Source organism: Orcinus orca, chromosome X (assembly GCF_937001465.1).
Source record: "Orcinus orca chromosome X, mOrcOrc1.1, whole genome shotgun sequence".
In the NCBI taxonomy this organism is placed as follows: Eukaryota; Metazoa; Chordata; class Mammalia; order Artiodactyla; family Delphinidae; genus Orcinus; species Orcinus orca.
Genome location: NC_064580.1, coordinates 67,953,705 through 67,978,447, shown reverse-complemented (window position 1 = coordinate 67,978,447; position 24,743 = coordinate 67,953,705).

Genomic DNA, 24,743 nt, shown 5'->3' with positions numbered 1-24,743 from the left:
TTGCTCAGGACCTCTAAGCAATAGACAACATTGTTATCCATCGACACTCTGTCGTTCCTAACCTCATAGGTTATTAACATCCATTCCAACCAGAAGCAAAGTCTTTACTGTAATTGATATGTGCCATGCATTCTTTAGTATTTCAGTTGATAAAGCTAGCCAATACCATTTTGCCTTCACTCAGGAAGAAAAACAATTCACCAGGACAGTAATACCTCAGGGTTATACTGAGGGTGCTTCTTATTTCTTGCAAATCCTGAAGGGTGATCTGGATGACATAAAGTTCTCCAGAGGTTTTACTTTGTTGCAATATGTGAATGATTTGCTTCTTTGTTCTTCTTCTCAAGCCTTCTCACAGAAAGACAGAGTCCATTTGCTATAGCTTATAGCCTTAAAGGGCCATAAGTTTGCCAAAAAAAAATCACAGTTTACCCAAACCTAGGTTTTATATTTAGGGTATCTGGTATCAGAACAAAGGCAACACCTAGATCCAGATAGACTTCATCATGTCCTAAGTTTCCAAAAATGCAAAACTAAGCACCAATTGGTAGGTTTTCTTGGGCTAATTGATGAATGCCAAAATTGTATTCCAAATTTCTCTTTTATGGCCGAACATCTATATATTTAACTCCACAATAACAACCCGACCCAATTTTATGGGGAGAACTGGATGACGCGTAACCTTCAAGGTCTTAAAGGAGAATTTGAGGGACACACTTGCCCTTGGGCATCCCAATTATCAGATTTCTTTCTCCTTTTTGTATATGAAAAAAAGGGAATGGCCTTGGGTTACTCACCCCAAAGCATGCAAGCCACCATTGTCCCATAGTGTACTATAGCCAGTAACTTGACCCTGTGACACCCCTTGCCTTAGAGCTGTTGACCTGAAACAAGTAGACTGCCAGTTATTTCTCCAGCAAAGATGGGTTTCTTCAGGATCAGCAGATAATTGCAATTTGGGGTCTGCAAACATGGCGAGCCCCTTGCAAATCTCTGCACAGCAAAGGAAGAAGAATGCTTTTATAGAGAAGAAAAGGAAGTTGGGCGGGCTATAATAAACAAAAAATCTATGGCTTTTCATTGGCTCAGTCCTTGTCAGAAAAGGAGTCTTTCTTCTTCCTGTTTGGCTCTGCTGTCATCTCAGGGTATGAGAGTTTACTCTCTGGTCTCCCAAATTTATTTGAGGTTTCTGTTTATTATTTTTTTTAAGATGTTGCAGGTAGGAGTTTATTAATTAATTAATTAATTTTTACTGTGTTGGGTCTTTGTTTCTGTGCAAGGGCTTTCTCTAGTTGTGGCCAGCGGGGGCCACTCTTCATTATGGTGTGCAGGCCTCTCACTATCACGGCCTCTCTTGTTGCGGAGCACAGGCTCCAGATGCACAGGCTCAGTAGTTGTGGCTCATGGGCCTAGTTGCTCCGCGGCATGTGGGATCCTCCCAGACCAGGGCTCGAACCCATGTCCCCTGCATTAGCAGGCAGATTCTCAACCACTGCGCCACCAGGGAAGCCCCTATTAATTTTTTATAGTGCCACTATGGGCACTGATGTTTGGGTTAAGGTCACCAAGAAAATCCTTGTAGGATCCTCTTTAACCATTTGTGTACCTCTGGATCTAGTTCCTTGTCAGAAATGGTCTTGTCCTTTATACTGGAGACACAAACCACCAAGGATGTACTGTAGAAATTAAATCTTTACCACACTTTTGCCCTCCACTTTTCTTTTTACTTACAAATATAATAGCACACATCGATTGATTGAGTCATTCAGTCAACAAAAGTTATTGAGCATCTAATATGTTCCATGTATAGTGCTAGACACTAGAGATACAGCAGTGAGCAAGAGAGACATAGGCCCTACCCTCAAAGAGCTTACAGATTAGTGGGGGATAGAGGAGTAAAATATACTTATATTCAATTTTAACTACAAATTATGGAACTATTGATATAGGAGGAGTACAGTGTGCTGTGAAGGAGTGTAACAAGGGAGATTAATTTAAACGTGGGGGTCAAGGGAAACCTCTGTGTTTTAGTCACTTTGAAACTGAGAATGAGAATAAAAATAAATTAAGTGTGTGAATATTTGCTAGAAGAGCATTACAACCAAGGGCCTTGAGGTGGGAGTCAGTTTCAAGAGTTCAAAGAAGAGCTGAAATAGTATAGGCCAGGAAGAGAAAGTGATAGGAAATTAGTTCCTAGAAGAAGTCAAAAGCCAAATCATGAAGAGTCTTTTGATTATAGTGAAGAGCTTGGTTTGTGTTACACGTATGATAGGAATCCACTGGTGGCTTCTAAGCAACAGTTTTACATGACCTGATTCATATTTTTAGAAAAAGACATTCTGAGGTCACAATGAAGAGTGGGTTCTAGGGATTAAGAGTATAGTGAGGAGTCCATTCAGAAGGTTATAGTAAAACAATTTAGAAAATGCATAAAAGCACAGAAAAGAAAAGAAAATTATTTTTGCTCTGAGATAACCACTATTATGACTCTGGCCTGTTTTCTTTTCCTTACTTATTCAAACAAAAATGAAATTGTAATGTGCACATTGTTTTTCAACAAGCCTTTTGCATTAATGTTCTGAAGCCAATTTTAATGGAACTTTCTAGAAAGAGCAAAGGAAGAGGTTAGGTATTTCCTACTTCCCATTTTAACTTGACTTGTGTCTGGTGCCTGTTCACATCTTACTAGCTGTTCTCTGACTATGGTACTGCTTTGCATTGTCCATATGTGTCCATATAAGTGAAGGAGACATGAAGGAGCCTGGATGTAGCATCAGCAGCCATAAAGCATACCATCTTTTAATCTTTGCTTCTTTGAAATTGTAACCTCCTGTATCCTTCACTTATCTACCCCAGACACTTTGTGCCTTACTCTTCCCCCATGCCCCATTCACTTGCATCAGTGTCCCTGGACTTTTCTCAGAAAGTCTGATATTCCTTCGTAGAGCCACTGAATGGCAGAACTAGAAAGGACCTCAAATATCATAAAATCCAACCCTCTCATTTGGAAGAAGAAGAAATTGAGTCCCAGAAAGGGCTAATAATTTGTGTGAGGTTACAGCAAATGAGCAGCAGAGTGCAGACTAGAACTTGGGTGTCCTAACTGCCAAGCCAGTGCTCTTTCCTCTACAGCAGAAACAATTTCTTTCATAATTATCAGTAAATCCAGCCACCAGTACATGTTTATCAGTAACAGACTCAGGGTCAGAGAGAAAACAGAAACAGAACAGAACCCAGGCCTGAAGGACTGAAAACAATCTGAGTTCTCACTGGCTCAAGGTTAGTTTGGGCTCAAGGTTAGGGAGCACTGGTGAATTGGTTGCTTTCTACAACTTTATTATTTATCTTCTTCCCAAGTGATGTCTTTCTTTCTTTCCTTCTTTTTCTTTCTTTTTCTTTCTTTCTTTCTTTCTTTCTTTCTTTCTTTCTTTCTTTCTTTCTTTCTTTCTTTCTTTCTTTCTTTCTTTCTTTTTCTTTCTTCCTTCCTTTCTTTCTTTCTTTTTTTTTCTTTCTTCTCTTTCTTCTTTCTTTTCTCTTTTCTTTCTTTCTTCTTTCTCTGCTTTTCTGTCTTTTTTCTTTCTTTCTTCCTTCCTTCCTTTCTTTCTTCCTCCCTTCCTTCTTCCCTCCCTTCCTTCCTTCCTTTCTTTCTTTCTTTCTTTCTTTCATTCTTTCTTTCTTTTTCTTGTTCTTTTTTTTGTTTGTTTGTTTTTGTTTTTTTTTCTGTGGTACGCAGGCCTCTCACTGTTGTGGCCTCTCCAGTTGCGGAGCACAGGCTCCAGACGCGCAGGCCCAGTGGCCATGGCTCACGGGTCCAGACGCTCCGCGGCATTCTTGCCGGACCGGGGCACGAACCCGTGTCCCCTGCATCGGCAGGCGGACTCTCAACCACTGTGCCACCAGGGAAGCCCCTTTTTCTTGTTTTTAAGCCTGACTCATACTAGCTCTCTGCTTTTGGCCACCCTGAGTCAAATTTTGCATGTTAGTTAAATATCAAATTTGTAAACTGAGTCAAACCAAGACATGAAGACATAGTTACTGGTAGTAGAATCAGAGATTTAAATGAGAGTAAGTTCTGATTTCCATGGAAATAGTCATCTAACCCAGAGATTATTTGCAAATGACCAAGATTAAGTATGTTAATGAATCAGGACCAGTTATTACATATTTCCAGAGTCCTATAGTAAGTGATCCCACAGTTAGTAGTGTTAGAATGGGGACTGAGATCCAGATATCCTGATTTCCAGTCCTGTTCTCTTCATCTTTATCTTTAGTTAGATGTCCAAAAGGCTAGTCTCTATAAAGTTGACATCAATAAGTGTTACGAGGTTTGTGCACTTATTATTCTCCCTTTAATTACCATGACAACTGGTAGGATCTAAGGACCTGAAAAGGAATTTTTTTTCTCCCAAACTTTATTGAAGAATAATTAACAAATATAGTTATATATATTTAAATTATACAAAATGATAATTTAATGTACATGTATAATGAATATCTGCCACTATAGTCACTGAATCTTGGCAGATCAGTTGAATTGCTAAATACAAATGGGGTCACAGTCTGGTTGGTTCTTGGTCAACTAGGTAACCATGTTACAGTAGACTCTGACTTTTGTAGCTCTGTAAAATGTGTTTGTAAGTTATTCATTAAATGTTAAAACATTAAAAAAATGTTTTTGAAAGGTTGATTGCTTTTAACATTTATGGTGTGGTTGTTGCTGTTAACAAAATATAATTTATGCCTTCTTTCCTCAGCAGGGGAGTGGAGGTGTGAAGGAATGGGTGCTGAATAAATATAATATCTCACAAGATTAATTAAATTTTCCTTCTTTCTTTTATATTATCATTTCTTTATTTTATTCCAATGAATTCAATAAAGTGTTGATAAAGTCAGACTTGTATGAATTCTATCCAAGTTGTTTATAGAACCACTTTTTTGTGTTTCCTATAGACAGGAACCTGTTCTTGCTTCCACTTCAGCTCCAGTTCTAGCTTGACATTCTTGAGTCACTCTATCTCCTTTGGGACATTCTTCTCCTTTGGTCACTGGTGGCATCCCAATTAGATTTTCATTGTACTTCTGTGGGTTTGTCCCACCTGGAGGCCAATGATAAGTTACTGCCTTGATCACAAACTAGGGACCAACATTTGTGAAACTAGGTTAATGGAAGAACAGCTATGGGAGGGAGGAGAATGCTACAAAAGGACCATATATAGTCTAGGACAAGGATGTGAGTGGGTATACAAGGAAAATTTAACCTTTTTTGTTGGTTATTGGTAGCTTATCGTTGCATATAGGCCTCAAATTGTATTTAGTATCACCTCTTAGTGCCCTACTTCAGCATATCTCCTTTGGCATCCACTGTCAATGGCAGAAAAACCCAGAGTTCTTGGCCTGGCATCTACTCTAGCCCCAGGCTTCTTTACCCAGCCCATCTTCATCTATTTCTCCGCTCCAGCTAAATTATTTTTTTCACTTCCTCTCAGGATTTTCCAACTCTCTGCCTCCTGACCCCTCTTCCCAGAAGACACTCTCTACTATTCAGCCTATTAAAATCCCATCATCCTTTACTTTAGATCCCACCCGATTCAGGAATGTATCACTATTCTTTTTTTTATGTATCACTATTCTTATCACACTCAGTGATGTCTCTTTCCTTTGTGCCCCTGAAGCACCAACTGGCTGGACCATACCTATTGTATTTAGCATACTTGGCATAGAATCTAAGTTAGAAAGGATGCTTAGAATTTGCTTCCGTATAACTAGAGTTCAAGACTGGCAATCCAGGTGGAAAGAATCAGAGAGTGAAGGGTAGTTTCTTAGGAGAGTCAAATTGATTCTGCATTTGCAGGATTCAGAAAATGCTATTTGTCAATGTTATAGAATAGAGGAGTAGAACGTGATGGAAAGAGAAAGTTTAAGTCTTTTCTTCCCCACACCCAAATACCATTCCTTGATGTAGCTGTTGTCAAATGACTTCATTTCAGGGAAAGAAAGAGAGATGTAGTTTTACAGTAAGGTAGGATTTAAGCTGCATCTTAAATAATTGGTAGAACTTGACAGAGAGGAGAAGCAAAGGCATACATGGCAAGGAAACAGTGTGAGCAAAGGCAGAAGTGTGTATGTTCAATGTTTTTTAAGAAGACTTTTTGCATATTTCATATTTATGCAGATTTTATTATCCAATATGTTTAACCAGACTAGGGATTGTAGAACTGCATTGAATGAAAGAAGTGCTTTGAATATTTAAATGCCCCCAACAAATGTATCCATGTCCAAAAAATGTTGCTAGGTAACCTATTCCTGCCCTCAGCTCTCCCCTTTACAACTGTAGGTCCCTCTAGATTTGTTTCAAATCAATTTCTTCCCAAAGTTCTGGAGACCTTGTCTTCCATCTACAGAATTTATTCATAGGAGATACTATGCCCTATTTTATCATCTTTGCTTCCCTAAGGCTATGGTCAGTCTCTGATATTTAATTTCTTCAGAGATCCATAACTCTAATCATAACTCTCTCCTCCAAAAGTCTGGACCTAATTAACTCATGGCTGGGGACAAGGTAAATGGTTCCTTCTGTTACTCTCCAGTCCTCAGCAAATATTGCCTTGACCCTGGGCAATACTTCTAACTTTCACATTTTCTATGTTACTGATAGGTTGCTTAATATCTTTAATAATATTCTCTGTGTTTTTATAGGTTAAGAGGGACACTTTATCTCCCTTCCCTGATTCCTTTCTTAATACTACCTCTCTCTGTGGCCTTATGTTTAAATAATCATTATAGTTTAAAAATAATTTTTGTTTATATTTTTTATTGAATCTTTGCAAGAGTCTTGCAAAGCAGAAGGAGTAAAGATTATTAACACAATATTGAAGATGAAGAAACAGCTTCAGAGTGGTAAAACATCTTGCTCAATATCACATAGTTAAGAAAGAGCAGAAGTACTACTAGAACCTAATTATTATCAATCATTTACAGCTACAGACTCATGCTTTCCATTTTTTGAACTCCTGCATTACAGTATTTTTGGGAACAGGAAATATAGGGATGGGGTGGGCTATTTGCCTGACTCCATAAATACTGGATAAAGGTAACTGCATATATCCTGTCCTCTAGAAGTAAGAATAAATTGGAGTTTCCTGGAGAATTATGATAACTTCAAGAGAGTTGGTAAGTCATTCTGTTTTCTGTGCATCTCCAAATCTTTTGGATAATATTCATTACTCATGATAACAATAGACCAACTTCAAATAAAGTATTAATGTATCTCAAATAAGACTTCAAATACATAAGGGAATTTCTATCAAGCACTCTTAAAGAGGAAGGGAGCAAAGCCCAGAGTGAGCAGATGCTTTCTTAAAAGCATTATAAGAGGGGACTTCTCTCATGGTCCAATGGGTAAGATGCCGGCTTCCCAATGCAGAAGGCCCAGGTTCTATCCCTGGTGGGGGAATTATATCCTGCATGCATACCACAACTAAGAAGTCCACATGCCAAATCTGAGAGCCCACATGCCACAACTAAAAGATCCCACATGCCACAATGAAGATCCAGGACTGACACAACTAAGACTCTGCACAGCCTAAATAAATAAATAAAAATAAATTTAAAGAAAAAAGCGTTATAGGAAATGGAAAATAACCTCCTGAAGTGCAATAAAGCAGTTTTACATATATTTTTTTCTTAATGAAACAATAATGTTGTTTGGATATTTAATTATATACGCAGTTACATATATACATATGTATGTATATATATCTTATATATTGTATAAAAATATATGTATAAATTTTAAGCTGGCAATATTTATGGTCCAAGAAATTTTAGGTGTCATAAACAACTAGTCACACCTTGGTAATCCAGAACACAAATATCTGGCGACCTCAGTTATCCAAACGCAGCTGACAGAGCCAAGAAGGAAGCAAAATAGGTCTGCATAGCCCAAAGAAATGCCATAAAATTCATCAACTGAAACCCATATACTTTGTGCCATAGGAGATTTTTTTCCCTTTTCCACACACACACCCTCTCCAAATAAAATTAAATAAGCAGGATTTCACTCATGTTTGTTAAATTTAACCTTAAACTCTGTTAAAACTAGCATGATTGGTGTGTTTTCAAAGCTATAAAAGATTAGAAAGAACTAATTGAAATGATAGGGATTTCATTAAATAGAAACACTGACAATGGAAAGAAATAAGAATGGATCACCTGAAAAGGTGGAGAAAGAAGCACTTAAAAATCCATGGGCAATAAATCTGGAGCAACCAAGATGGTGGAGTACAAGGACATGCTCTCACTTCCTCTTGTGAGAACACCAGAATCACAGCTAGCTGCTGGACAATCATTGACAGGAAGACACTGGAACTCACCAAAAAAGATATTGCACATCCAAAGACAAAGCAGAAGCCACAATGAGTTGGTAGGAGGTCGCAATCACAGTAAAATAAAATCCCATAACTGCTGGGTGGGTGACTCACAGACTGGAGAACACTTATACCACAGAAGTCCACCCACTCAAGTGAAGGTTATGAGACCCACGTCAGGATGCCCAATCTGGCAGTCTGGCAATGGGAAGAGGAATTCCTAGAGAATCAGACGTTGAAGCCTAGTGGAATTTGATTGCAGGACTTCGACAGGACTGGGGGAAACAGAGACTCCACTCTTGGAGGGCACACACAAAGTAGTGTGCACATCGGGACATGGAGGAAGGAGCAGTGAGACCAGGGGAGACTGAACCAGACCTACCTGCTATTGTTGGAGGGTCTCCTGCAGAGGTGGGGGGTGGCTCTGTTTCAACATGGGGAAAAGGACAATGGCAGCAGAAGTTCCGGGAACTATTCCTTGGTGTGAGCCCTCCCAGAGTCTGTCATTAGCAACAACAAAGAGCCCAGGTAGCCCCCAGTGTTGGGTTGCCTCAGGCCAAACAATCAACAGTGAGGGAACCGAACCCCACTCATCAGCAGTCAACCAGACTAAAGTTTTACAGAGCTCTTCCTACCAGAGCAACAATCAGCTCTACCCACCACCAACCCTCCCATCAGAAAGCTTACTCAAGCCTCTTAGATAGCCTCATCCACCAGAGGGCAGACAGCAGAAGCAAGAAGAACTACACTCCTGCAGCCTGTGAAAGATAGACAAGATGAAAAGGCAGAGGGCTATGTACCAGATGAAGGAATAAAATAAAACCCCAGAAAAACAACTAAATGAAGTGGAGATAGGCAACCTTCCAGAAAAAAGAATTCAGAATAATGATAGTGAAGATGATACAGGACCTCAGAAAAACAATGGAGGCAAAGATAGAGAAGATGCAAGAAATGTTTAACAAAGACCTAGAAGAATTAAAGAACAAATAGAAATGAACAATACAATAACTGAAATGAAAACTACACTAGAAGGAATCAATAGCAGAATAACTGAGGCAGAAGAACGGATAAGTGACCTGGAAGACAGAATGGTGGAATTCATTGCTATGGAACAGAATAAAGAAAAAAGAATGAAAAGAAATGAAGACAGCCTAAGAGACTTCTGGGACAACATTAAATGCAACAACATTCGCAATATAGGGATCCCAGAAGGGGAAGAGAGAAAGTACCAGAGAAAATATCTGAAGAGATTATAGTCGAAAACGTCCCTAACATTGGAAAGGAAATAGCCACCTAAGTCCAGGAAGCACAGCAAGTCCCATACAGGATAAACCTAAGGGGAAATATGGTGAGACACATAGTAATAAAATTGGCAAAAATTAAAGACAAAGAAAAATTATTGAAAGCAGCAAGGGAAAAATGAAAAATAACATACAAGGGAACTCCCATAAGGTTAACAGCTGATTTCTCAGCAGAAATTCTACAAGCCAGAAGGGAGTGGCATGATATACTTAAGGCGATGAAAGGGAAGAACCTACAACCAAGAATACTCTACCTGGCAAGATCTCATTCAGATTCGATGGAGAAATGAAAAGCTTTACAGACAAGCAAAAGGTAAGAGAATTCAGCACCATCAAACCAGCTCTACAACAAATGCTAAAGGAACTTCTCTAAGTGGGAAACACAAGACAAGTAAAGGACCTACAAAAACAAACCCAAAACAATTAAGAAAATGGTCATAAGAACATACACATCAATAATTACCTTAAATGTGAATGGATTAAATGCTCCAAGCAGAAAACACAGGCTTGCTGAATGGATACAAAAACAAGACCCATATATATGCTATGTACAAGAGACCCACATCAGACGTAGGGACACATACAGACTGAAAGTGAGGGATGGAAAAAGATATTCCATGCAAATGGAAATCAAAAGAAAGCTGGAGTAGCAATACTCATATCAGATAAAATAGACTTTAAAATAAAGAACGTTACCAGAGAAAAGGAAGGACACTATACAATGATCAAGGGATCAGTCCAAGAAGAAAATATAACAGTTATAAATATATATGCACCCAACATAGCAGCACTTCAATACATAAGGCAACTGCTAACAGCTATAAAAGAGGAAATCGACAGTAACACAATAATAGTGGGGACTTTTAATACCTCACTTACACCAGTGGACAGATCATCCAAAATGAAAATAATTAAGGAAACAGAAACTTTAAATGACACAATAGACCAGATAGATTTAATTGATATTTATAGGACATTGCATCCAAAAACAGTAGATTACAATACCTTCTCAAGTGTGCACAGAACATTCTCCATGATAGATCACATCTTGGGTCACAAATCAACCCTCAGTAAATTTAATAAGATAGAAATCATGTCAACCATCTTTTCTGAACACAACACTATGAAATTAGAAATGAATTACAGGGAAAAAAACGAAAAAACCACAAACACATGGAGGCTAAACAATACGTTACTAAATAAACAAGAGATCACTGAAGAAATCAAAGAGGCAACAAAAAATACCTAGAGACAAATGACAATGAAAACACAATGATCCAAAACATTTGGCATGCAGCAAAAGCAGTTCTAAGAGGGAAGTTTATAGCTATAAAGCCTACCTCAAGAAACAAGAAAAATCTCAAATAAACAATCTAACATTACACCTAAAATAACTAGAGAAAGAAGAATAAACAAAACCCAAAGTTAGCAGAAGGAAAGAAATCATAAAAGTGAGACCAGAAATAAATGAAATAGAAACAAAGAAAACAATAGCAGAGATCAATAAAAGTAAAAGCTGATTCTTTGAGAAGATAAACAAAATTGATAAACCATTAGCCAGACTCATCAAGAAAAAGACAGAGAGGACTCAAATCAATAAAATTAGAAATGAAAAAGGAGAAGTTACAACAGACACCGCAGAAATACAAAGCATCCTAAGAGACTACTACAAGCAACTCTATGCCAATAAAATGGACAACCTGGAAGAAATGGACAAATTCTTAGAAAGGTATAACCTTACAAGACTGAACCAGGAAGAAATAGAAAATATGAACAGACCAATCACAAGTAATGAAATTGAAACTGTGATTAAAAATATTCCAAAAAACAAAAGTCCAGGACCTGATGGATTCACAGGTGAATTCTATCAAATATTTGGAGAAGAGTTAATACATATCATTCTCAACTCTTCCAAAAATTTGCAGAGGAAGGAACAAATCCAAACTGATTCTACAATGTAAAAATCACCCTGATACCAAAACCAGACAAAGATATTACAAAAAAAATTACAGACCAATATTACTGATGAATACAGATGCAAAAATCCTCAACAAAATACTAGCAAACAGAATCCAACAACACAGTAAAAGGATTATACACCATGATCAATTGGGATCTATCCCAGGGATGCAAGGAGTCTTCAGTATAGGCAAATAAATCAATGTGATATGCCATATTTAGAAATTGAAGTTTAAAAACCATATGATCATCTCAATAGATGCAGAAAAAGCTTTTCACAAAATTCAACACCAATTTATGATAAAAACTCTCCAGAAAGTGGGCATAGAGGGAACTTACCTCAACATAATAAAGGCCATATATGACAAAAAACCAGCAAACATCATTCTCAATGGTGAAAAACTGAAAGAATTTCCTCTAAGGTCATGAACAAGACATAGATGTCCACTCTCACCACTATTATTCAACATAGATTTGGAAGTCCTAGCCATGGCAATAGAGAAGAAAAAGAAATAAATAATACAAATTGGAAAAGAAGATGTAAAACTGTCACTGTTTGCAGATGACATGATACTATACATAGAGAATCCTAAAAATGCCACCAGAAAACTACTAGAGCTAATCAATGAATTTAGTAAAGTTGCTGGATACAAAATTAATGCACAGAAATCTCTTGCATTCCTATACACTAATGATGACAAATCTGAAAAAGAAATTAAGGAAACACTCCCATTTACCATTGCAAAAAAAAGAATAAAATATGGAGGAATAAACCTACCTAGGGTAACAAAAGATGTGTATGTAGAAAACTATAAGACACTGATGAAAGAAATTAAAGATGATACCAGCAGGTGGAGAGATATACCATGTTCTTGAATTGGAAGAATCAATATTGTGAAAATGACTATAGTACCCAAAGCAATCTACGGACTCAATGCAATCCTATCAAATTACCAATGGCAATTTTACAGAACTAGAACAAAAAAATTTAAAATTTGTATGGAGACAAAAAAGACCCCGAATAGCCAAAGTAGTCTTGAGGGAAAAAAAGGAGCTAGACGAATCAGACTCCCTGACTTCAGACTATACTACAAAGCTACAGTAATCAAGACAATATGGTACTGGCACAAGAACAGAAACATAGATCAATGGAACAAGACAGAAAGCCCAGAGATAAACCCATGTACCTATGGTCAACTTATCTATGACAAAGGAGGCAAGGATATGGAGAAAAGACAGTCTCTTCAATAAGTGGTGCTGGGAAAACTGGACAGCTACATATAAAAGAATGATATTAGAACACTCCCTAACACCATTCACAAAAATAAACTCTAAATCAATTAAAGACCTAAATGTAAGACCGGACACTATAAAACTCTTAGAGGAAAACATAGGAAGAACACTCTTTGACATAAACCACAGCAAGATCTTTTTTAATCCACCTCCTAGAGTAATGGAAATAAAAACAAAAATAAACAAATGGGACCTAATGAAACTTCAAAGCTTTTGCACAGCAAAGGAAACCATAAACAAGATGAAAAGACAGCCCTCAGAATGGGAGAAAATATTTGCAAATGAATCAACGGACAAAGCATTAATCTCTAAAATATATAAACAGCTCATGCAGCTCAATATTAAAGAAACAAACAACCCAATCCAAAAATGGGCAGAAGATCTAAATAGACATTTCTCCAAAGAAGCCATAAAGATGGACAAGAATCACATGAAAAGCTGTTCAACATCACTAATCACTAGAGAAATGCAAATCAAAACTACAATGAGGTATCACCTCACACCAGTTAGAATGGGTATCATCAGAAAATCTACAAACAACAAATGCTGGAGAGGGTGTGGAGAAAAGGGAATCCTCTTGCACTGCTGGTGGGAATGTAAATTGATACAGCCACTATGGAGAACAGTATGGAGATTCCTTAAAAAACTAAAAATAGAATTACCATATGATCCAGCAATCCCACTACTGGGCATATACCCAGAGAAAACCATAATTCAAAAAGACGCATGCACCCCAATGGTCATTGCAGCACTGTTTACAATAGCCAGATCATAGAAACAACCTAAATGTCCATCGACAGATGAATGGATAAAGAAGTTGTGGTACATATATACAATGGAATATTACTCAGCCATAAAAAGGAATGAAACTGGGTCATTTGTTGAGACGTGGTTGGATCTAGAGACTGTCATACAGAGTGAAGCAAGTCAGAAAGAGAAAAACAAATATCGTATATTAACGCATGTATGTGGAACCTAAAATATGGTACAGATGAACCGGATTGCAGGGCAGAAATTGAGACACAGATGTAGAGAAAAAATGTATGGACACCAAGGGGGAAAGCTGGGGCATGGGTGGTGTGCTGAATTGGGTGATTGGGATTGACATGTATACACTGATGTGTATAAAATTGATGACTAATAAGAACCTGCTGTATAAAAAAATAAATAAATAAAATTTAAAAACAAAAAACAACTAATACTAAACTTTCTTTGGGTTATTTGTATGGAAATATGTTAATATATATATTTCAGACATTACATGAAATTCCTAAAAATCTTATATGTTCTGGTATCATGTTATAAGTCATAATTCTAGTGATTATTTTAAAATGTATATCTCAGAAATAACTAAATTTCCTTGTCAATTGCATTATTTTGAACTTTCATCAAATCTTTAACCGTGGTCATTTTTAAATTTTTTGACATTTACAGACAGTTCTGTTTGTACTCTGATGCTTTTGCAAAAATGTTCCTATAAAAGGGTTTCATCTTCAAGAAAGTCATGGAAAAGACTGACAAGCGCAGGTTTCTGGTACATGACTATACTGCTAAACTGAATGAATAAGCATTTTCAGAACTCTAATGGAAAACTGATGAATTCATAAAAGGGCTAACAAAAGATCAAGATGAAATAAAATTAATTACATGGGACTGAGTGAACTGATGATTATGATTATAATTTTTGTGACTTTCTGTTTGAATAAAAAAATAAATAAAAAATAAATCCACTACGTATGTTAAAAAAAAAGAAAAGAAATCCATGGGACAATTTTAGTGTAGGTACAGGCAATCCTACAAATTTCAATACCTCTGAAAGAAGCAAATGTATACAGTAAAATAACTGAAGTTTATAATATGACCTTCAGTCATCCTAAAAAGATTACATTAAATGTTAGAGTTGACCCTCTTCTTAAATAATAACAATATTAATACTAATAATAACAAAAGCAAACATTTGTAAAGTGCTTAAGAGTTTATAAAGCACTTTCTAAAAAGTATGCTTCATATTGAGATCATCTAGTCTAGCTTCCTTATGGACAAATAATAAAACTAAATCCCAAAGAAATATAACTTACCCAAAGTCACATAGGTTATCAGTGGCAGACCTGAAACTAGGATCCTGGTTCTCTGAATCTGGATCAATGCTTCTCTCATACACCATGTACCCTTGTTTAAAACAAACAGCTTATGTGGGTTGGAAAGAATATAATTTATAAATATTTGCACCTAAAATGGTGTTTTAAATATTCAGATACTTAAAGAGCTACTTGATCATTTCTACAGAATACAATTGTCTAAAATACAGATTCCTCGAGGACTTCAGAAAATCTAGGTTTTACCCTGCCGCCACCATCGTGGTAAATGTTATCTGTTTTTGTTTTGTTAGGCAATCACTATTACAAAAAAATTCACACAAAACATTTTGTGAATTTCCAATCTTATAAAGACAAGAAAATAAGTTTATAAATATATAAAGTTTTATAAATTTTATAAAACTAACCACTGCTTTTTAAAATACCATTTTAATGAAATCCAAATATGAAATTTTAATTATCAAATTTTCCAATGGGATTTATTTGTATTACAAAATGACTTAACCACAGAGATTTCAAAAATAGCAATTTTTCTTTCTGCATTTATAATAAAATTCAACTCACCACTGTTCTCCTTACATGTATCTTTACTTGTGAGAAATGAGGTCCAACCGAAAAACTATATGCCTGTGTTTGATTCTTCATTAACTCACGGTTTACATATATCAGGTTGTGATTGAGGATGTTTATAGAGGAACTAATCTAGGCAGACCATGGCACAGTTGATTTTAATGAAAGAATAAACAAAATATTTGCTAAATGAGTGTCATTATATAAAAGCGTACATTACATCACACATACAGACATCCAAGCAAAGAGCTTTCATTGCAAACTCTGAAACTCTGACGTTCGTGAAATACATTAGGATACAATATTATTTTGTGCTTAAGCTATATGTGTTGTGTGTGAATCTCATGATAGTTTTGAGATATTTGGAGTGAATCCAAATTGTTTATTTCCCTAAGGGGAGAAAATGAAAGTCTCATAGATATTCCAAGTTATAAGGATATTAATTCCCATAACTCCTAATAATATTAATAAACATTTCTTTAGGCTACTTTTCTCAAATACTGCATATTTTCTTTTTTTTTACTTTTAATTTAAAAAAATTCCTATAAAGGATTAATTACATGGCAATACATTATCCTTGAAAAGAATGATAGAAATAAACACAAATGCCTTAAACCTGTGCCATAATTACATTATAAAATTCTGAAATTTGTTTATACTACAATCATGATCATACCAGATTGCAAGCAATGAAAAAAGTATGGCATATGTTTTTATTGTCTCAATGTCACAGTGCATACCTAAATTTAAATGATCAAGTGTATGGAAGATACTACATACACACACATTCACAAATATACTCTTTCCCTCATATACATAAATATTTTAATATGGTTTAATGCTTCCCCAGTTTACTAATTTGTGATCTTGTTATATTGGGGACATATCTAAGAACCCAGGCAAGGTAACTCCAGATACTCTGCTTTTAATCACAGTAACATTGTGAAATATTATTTTCCTCTCCTCTGGAGACCTTTGATTAACACGTGGCACACCTGTGGTGTAATGTAAGTGTGTTGACTGCATGAAGTTTAGATAAATTCTTATTATTATTGATAACATGGATGTTCTCCAAAAAAGTTTAAATCATCACCTTTGACATATTGTCAGAGAATATAAGTACAAAAACAGGGTGATTCAAACAGAATGGAAGACTTTTAAAATGTTCTAGACTACCTGACTTCTTGTGGGGATTCATGAACAACCTTGGGTTTACATCTCCTTGTGGTCTTGAGGAAAGACGTAACACTGTGGCTTCACTTCTACCTTCAGTGGAGATGTATGCTCTAGGATGAATCAGCAACAACACTGATGTGGAACCTTTGACATGAGGGACACAAAGGGAGCATCTGTAAGATTATTGGAAATAAACATGAAAGTTCCTGTATAAATTTGTTTTTATTACATATTCATATAAAAACTATCTATCAAGTACTAAATGTTTGCAAGTTCAATTCTTTTTGAATCACTGTGTGTTGCTTTTTATGTCTTTGCAGTCCTATGGAGCAATTACTCTAAGAGTCACATATATCACAGTATGGTGAAATGGATATCATCCACATGCTCAGGTCCATGAAATCTCACCTTACATAATTTTTATAAATCTCAGTAATTTTGACTCTGAGCCCTCACTCATTAGAATAGATGGAGGAATGTGGGTGATCTCCCACTCTCCAAGTTCCTATTCTAGGCACTTTGAGTTGCCTATAAATTAGGATTGACTGCTGTAAGCCTTGGTGACTGTCATCATTGACATCAAACCTGCTAAATGTTTTCATGGATCCTGACCTTCCACATTTGGCAGGCACTGAAATGCCTCTCAGATTAGTCTTCCAAGCGATCACATGTCACACCAGAGAGATTCTATCAATGTGCTTAAGGTAACAGTGCTTAGAGTCAAGACTCCATGGCCATCCTGTAGTTACCATGCCATGCACAATGAACAAGGAACATGACCTTCCAACACTTGCAGAAACTTAAGAAAATCTAAATCTGTATGAGTTTTAAGAAAGGTATCCCTCTTTCCTCTAGTCTTATCTCTCCAAAGAAACAACATCAACCCCCTGACCTCTAGGATCACCCAGAGAATTAAGCCTCTTTAAAGGCAATAACTCTCAAGAAAATTCCCTGTTAATTCCCTGTAAAGGAGCTTAGAACTCAACCTTCCTATTTTTAAATGTTTGGGTGAGAGGAAGCATGTTGGGTGTGTATGTAGAGAAACATCATCTATTTAATCTAGTGAGAATCTTTGTCAGCAGCAAAAGCAATGTAGAAATTACTATAGAAATACATCATCCTCTCAGGTAGCCATTTTTTAATTCCACAGTGATCAGAATTTCCAGGGAGGAGAAAGAGTATATTTATGAAAGAGCATAGTCTCCAGAGGGAAAACTCTACTTACTAGTCCTGTGTCCTTAGGCAAGTTTATCTCTCTGTCTTTTCTCATCTTAGAGAAATTGTGACAATTAAATGAGTTGATGTATCAGAAGCTCTTACATGCCAGATGCATAGTAAGCGCTTGGTAAATATTTTCAGTTATTGTTAAAATTGTCAGATATCAACGTAAGAAGATATTTATTTCTTAAATATATTCTTTATATGAGAAAAATAATACTCTTTATGGGTAGTCTGTCCACTGGGATAATTTTTGTTTTTTCACTTTGGAGACAAGAAGTTTCCACTCTGTGTTGAGCAAATTTTTGGATCCTGCCTCTTTTAGCTTGAGAGAAACAAATGGTGGAATGATATTTTGTTGTCTTTTTGATACTCTTGAGCACATTTCACTCCTGTACTCCCCTGACAACGGTCCAAACTTCTGTTAATACTTGTCACATGTACTTGTAAGACAGGGGTCTGTGTCTTACTTTCTCTTTTCTTCCAGTTTTATTGAGATATAATTGACATACAGCACTGTATAGGTTCATGGTGTACAACACAATGATCTGACTTACATACATCACGAAATCATTACCACAATAAGATTAGTGAACATCCATCATCTTATATAGATACAAAGAATAGCATTTGCTTTTTTCTATTTTATAAAGAATAGAAAAAAGTGTTTGCCTTCTGATGAGAACTCAGGATTTTCTCTCAAAAATTTTCATGTATGATGTACAGTTGTGCTAGTTGTATTTATCATGTTGTACATTACATCCCTAGTATTTATTTATCTTATAACAGTAAATATGTACCTTATGACCACCTTAAACCAATTCCCCCTGCCCCCATCCTATGCTTCTGGTAACCACAAATATGATCTCTTTTTCTATGACTTTGTTTGATTCTTTGTTTCTGAAGTATAATTAACCTAAAACACTATGTTAGTTCCTGTTACATAACATAGTGACTTGATATTTCTATACATTTCAAAATGATCACCATGATAAGTCTAGTTACCATCTGTCACCACACAAAGACACTACATAATTATTGATTATTCTCCACACTGTACATTTCAAACTTGTGATTCATTTATTTTGTAATTGAAAGTCTGTACCTCAGTCTCCCTCAACTATTTCTCTCCTCCTCCCACCCCCATTCCCTCTGGCAACCACCATTTGTTTTCTGTATCTATGTCACTGTTTCTGTTTTGTTGTGTTTGTCCATTTGTTTTGTTTTGTTTTCTAGATTCCACATATAAGTGAAATCACACAGTACTTGTCTCTGTCTGACTTATTTTACTTAAAACAATACTTTCTAGGCTCACCCTGTGGTCACAAATGGTAAGATTTCATTCTTTTTATGATTAAATAATATTCCATTATATATATGTATATACTACATCTTCAATATTCATTCATCTATCGATGGACACTTGGGTTGCTTCCATATCTTGACTATTGTAAATAATGCTTCAAAAACATAGGGGTGCACATATCATATCTAAATATTGTATTTGTCTTTTTAGGATAAATATCCAGGAGTGAAATTGCTAGATTATATGATACTTCTATTTTTACCTTTCTGAGGAATCTCTATAATTTTTTCCATAGTGGACACACCAATTTAAATTCCCAGCAACAGTGCATGAGAGTACCCTTTTCTCCAATATTTGCCAAAACCTATTTTTTTGCTCTTGATAATTGCCATTTGGACAGGTGTGAGGTTATACCTCATTTTAGTTTTTATTTGCATTTCCCTGATGATTAGTGGTGTTGAGCATCTTTTAATATATTAATATATTTGTTGGCTATCTGTATGTTATTTTTGGAAAAATGTATATTCAGGTCCTCTGCCCATGTTTTAATCAAATATTTAGTTTTTGATGGTAAATTGTATATTTTGGATATTAACCTCTTACTAGATATATCATTTGCAAATATCTTCTCCCATTCAGTATGCAGCCTTTTCATTTCATTGATAGTTTCCTTTGCTGTGCAAAATATTTTTGTTGATGTAGTCCCATTTGTTTATTTTTTTCTATTGTTTCCCTTGCCTGAGGAGACACATCTAAAAAATATTGCTAATGCAGATTTCACAGAGTATTACCTATATTTTCTTCTAGAAGTTTTATGGTTTCAGGTCTTACATTTAAGTATTTAATCCATTTTTAGTTTACTTTTGTATATGGTGTTAGAAATTAATCCCGTTTTATTATTTTGCATGTAACTGTCCAGTTTTCCGTAACATTTACTGAAGAGGCTGTCTTTTCTCCATTGCATATTCATGCCTCCTTTGTCATAGATTAATTGCCCATATAAGTATGTCTGTATCATAGAGTTTTGATTTGTAGTATAGTATAGCTTTGTAGTATAGTTTGAAATCAGGGAGCATGATACTTTGGGCTATTCAGGGTCTTTTGTGTTTTGTACACATTTTTGAATTATTTGTTCTAATTCTGTGAAAAATGCCATTATTATTTGATAGAGATTGCATTGAATCTGTAGATTGCCTTGGTTGTATGGTCATTTTAGCGATATTCATTCTTCCTATCCATGAGCATGGTATGTCCTTGCATCTGTTTGTGTCCTCTTCAGTTTCATTCATCACTGAGCTATAGTTTTCAGAGTACAGGTCTTTTACCTGCTTAGTTAGATTTATTCGTAGGTATTTTACACTTTTTGATGTGACAGTAAATAGGATTGCTTTCTTAATTTCTTTTTCTAATAGTTCCTTTTTAGTGTATAAAATTGCAACAGATTCCTATATATTAATCCTGTGTCCTGCACTTTACAGAATTCTTTAGTGAGTTCTAATAGTTTTCTTGGTGAAATCTTTAGGATTTTCTATATAGAGTATCATGTCATTGGTAAGCAATAACAGTTTTACTTCTTCCTTTCCACATTGGATTCCTGACTGCTGTGGCTAGGAGTTTCAATATTATGTTGAATAAAAGTGGTGAGAGTGGGCATCCTTGTCTTGCTCCTGAACTTAGAATAAATGCTTCCACCTTTTTATCATTGAGTATAATGTTATCTGTGGGCTTGTCATATACAGCCTTTATTATATTGAGGTATATTCCCTCTATTCCAACTTTCTGGAGAGCTTTATATCATAAAAGGATGTTGAATTTTGTCAAAAGCTTTTTCTACACCTATTGAGATGACCATATGATTTTTTATTCTTCAATTTGTTAACGTGGTATATCAAATTATTTTGCAGATATTGAACTATCCTTGTGTCCTTGGAATAAATCCCACTTGATAATTATGTATGATCTATTTAATGTATTGTTGGATTTGGTGTGCTAATATTTTGTAGAGAATTTTTGCATCTATGTTCATCACTGATATTTGCCTGTAATTTTCATGTTTTTTTGTGATATATTTGTGTGGTTTTGGTAACAGGGTGATGCTGGCCTCTTAGAATTAGTTCAGAAGCATTATGTGCTCTGCAAATTTATTGAATAGTTTGAGAAAACTAAGTATTAACTCTTCTCTACATGTTTGGTAGAATTCACCTGTGAAGCCATCTGTTCCTGACCTTTGTTTGATGGAAGCTTTTTAAATTACTGATTCAGTTTCATTACTGATAATTGGTCTGTTCGTATTTTCTAGTTCTTCCTTGTTCAGTCTTGGGAGATTGTACATTTCTAGGAATTTTTTCCATTTCTTTTATGTTGTCCATTTTATTGGCATATAGCTGTTCATAGTTAGCTCTTATGATCCTTTGTATTTCTGTGGTGTCACATGTAACTTCTTTTTCGTTTTTCATTTTATTGATTTGGGTCCTCTCTCTATTTTTCTTGATGAGCCTGGCTAAAGCTTTATCGATTTGGTTCATCTTTACAAAGAACTAACTCTTAGTTTTATTGACCTTTCTCTATTTAATTTATTTCAGCTCTGATCTTTATTTCTTTCCTTCTACTAACTTTGGGTTTTGTTAATTCTTCTTTTCTTAGTTCCTATAGGTGTAAGGTTAGGCTGTTTAATTTGAGATTTTTCTTGTTTCCTGAGAAAAGCTTGTACAGTAAGTCCCTTACATACGAACAAATTCCATCCTGAGAGTGCATTCGTAAGTCCAACAAAGTTAGCATAGGTACCCAACTAACACAATTGGCTATATAGTGCTAGTTTTACACTTGGCTTGTGGACTTCCTGGGCTTGAAATAAAGATACTGTACTCTATACAGTACTGTACAATAAAGTACACAAAAGCACAACCCCTCATACAGGATGCATGTATGACACAATGTATGCCAGACACGTGAACTAACTTACATGATTAGACATGCAAACGCATGTTCACATCTTTGAAAGATCGTGATTTGAAGGTTTGTATGTATGGAACTTACTGTATGATATTTCTATAAACTACTCTCTTAGAAATGCTTTTGCTGAATCCCACAGATTTTGGATCATTGTGATTTCATTTGCACTTATCTCCAGGTACTTTTGATTTTCTCTTTGAGATCTTCAGTAATCCATTGGTTGTTTATTGCACATTGTTTAGCCTCCATGTGTTTGTGATTTTTGCAGTTTTTTTCCATGTAATCGATTTCTAGTCTAGTCTCATAACATTGTGGTCAGAAAAGATGGTTGATATATGATTTCAATTTTCTTAAACTTACCACGACTTGTTTTTTCATCTAGCATGTGATCTGTCCTGGAGAATGTTTCATGTGCACTTGAAAATAATTTGTATTCTGTTGCTGATCTAATGTGTCATTTAAGGCCAGTGTTTCCTTACTGAATTTATGTCTGGATGATCAGTCCAATGATGTAAGTGGAGTGTTAAAGTCCCCTACAATTATTGTGATATTGTCAATTTCTCATTTTATGTCTGTTAATATTTGCTTTATGTATTTATGTACTGATGTTGGGTGCATACATATTTACAATTATTATATATTCTTCTTGTATACATCCCTTTATCATTATGTAATGTCTTTTTTTGTCTCTTATTACAGTCTTTATTTTAAGGTCTATTTTGTTTGATGGAAGTAGTGCTACCCCTGCTTTCTTTTCATTTCCATTTGCATGGCATATCTTTTGCCATCTTCTCATTTTCAGTCCACATGTGTCTTGAGATCTTAAGGGGATCTCTTGCAGGCAACATATATATGAGCCTTGTTTTTGTATCCATTCAGCGACTCTATGTCTTTTGATTGGAGCATATATTCCATTTAAATCTAAAGTAATTATTGGGCTTCCCTGGTTGTGCAGTGGTTAAGAACCCACCTACCAATGCAGGGGACATGGGTTAGAGCCCTGGTACAGGAAGATCCCAAGTGCAGCAGACCAACTGAGCCTGTGTGCCACAACTTCTGAGCCTGTGCTCTAGAGCCTGTGTGCCACAACTACTGAAGCCTGCATGCCTAGATCCCATGCTCCCCAACAAGAGAAGCCACCACAATGAGAAGCCCATGCACTACAATGAAGAGTAGACCCCGCTTGCTGCAACTAGAGAAAACCCACACACAGTGATGAACACCCAACACAACCAAAAATAAAAACAAATAAATAAATATTGATAGATATAGTTCTTTTTGTTCCTTTCTTCTTCTTTTGGTCTCTTCCCTTGTGATTTGATAAATATTTTCAGTGATATGTTTGGATTCATTTCTGTCTTTCATGTTCTGTATCTATTATGGATTTTTGTTTTGTGGTTATCGTGGGTTTTATATATAGCAATCTATATATATGTATGTTATATAAGTTGCTGATTTCTTAACTTTGAATGCATTTTTCCAACCATGAATTTTTACTTCTCCTCCATTTATTGTTTTTGACATCATAACTTACATCTTTTTGTTTTGTGTATCCCCTTAACTACTTATCATGTATACAGCTGATTTTACAACTTTTGTCTTTTAACCTTCCTTCTAGCTTTATATGTCATTGATTTACTACTATTACTGCATATTTGCCTTTACCAATGAGATTTTTCATTTTGTAATTTTCATATTTCTAGCTGAGGCCTTTCTTTTTCTGCTTAGAGAAATCCCTTTAACAGTTCTTTTAAATCTGGTTTTGTGCTCCTGAACTCTTTTTGTTTTTGCTTGCCTGTAGAACTTTTAATATCTCCTTCAAATCTGAATGTTAGCCTTGTCAGGTTGAGTATTCTTCATGATAGCTTTTTCCACTTCATCCCTTTAAACATATCATGGCCCACACCTCTACCTGCAGAGTTTCTGCATAAAAGTCAATGATAGTATTATGGGAATTTCATTGTATGTAACTTGCTACTTTTCCCTTGCTGCTTTTAATATTCTCTTTTTTCTTTTTCTTTTTTCATTTTAATTACAGTGTGTCTTTGTGTAGTCATTTTTGGTTTGAACCTGCTTGCAAAGTCTCTGTGCTTCCTGGACCTGGATGCTTTTTTTTTCATTTCCCAGGTTAGTTAAATTTTCAGCTATTATGTCTTCAAATATGTTCTTTGCCACTTTCTCTTTCTCTTCTCATTCAGGGACCCTTATAATGAGAATGTTGTTATGCTTGGTGTTGTCTCAGAGGTCTCTTAAACTGTTCCCAATTTTTAAAATTCTGTGTTCTTTTTTCTGTTTAGCTAAAACAATTTCCACTACTCTGTCTTCCACTTTGCTGATCTGTTCCTATGTATCATCTAATCTACTGTTGATTCATTCAAGTTTAATTTTTAGTTCATTTATTATATTCTTCATCTCTGTTTGGTTCTTCTTTATATTTTCTAACTCTTTTTCTTTACTATTCTCACTGTGTTCACCCACTTTTTGTCCTGAGTTCTTTGAGCATCTT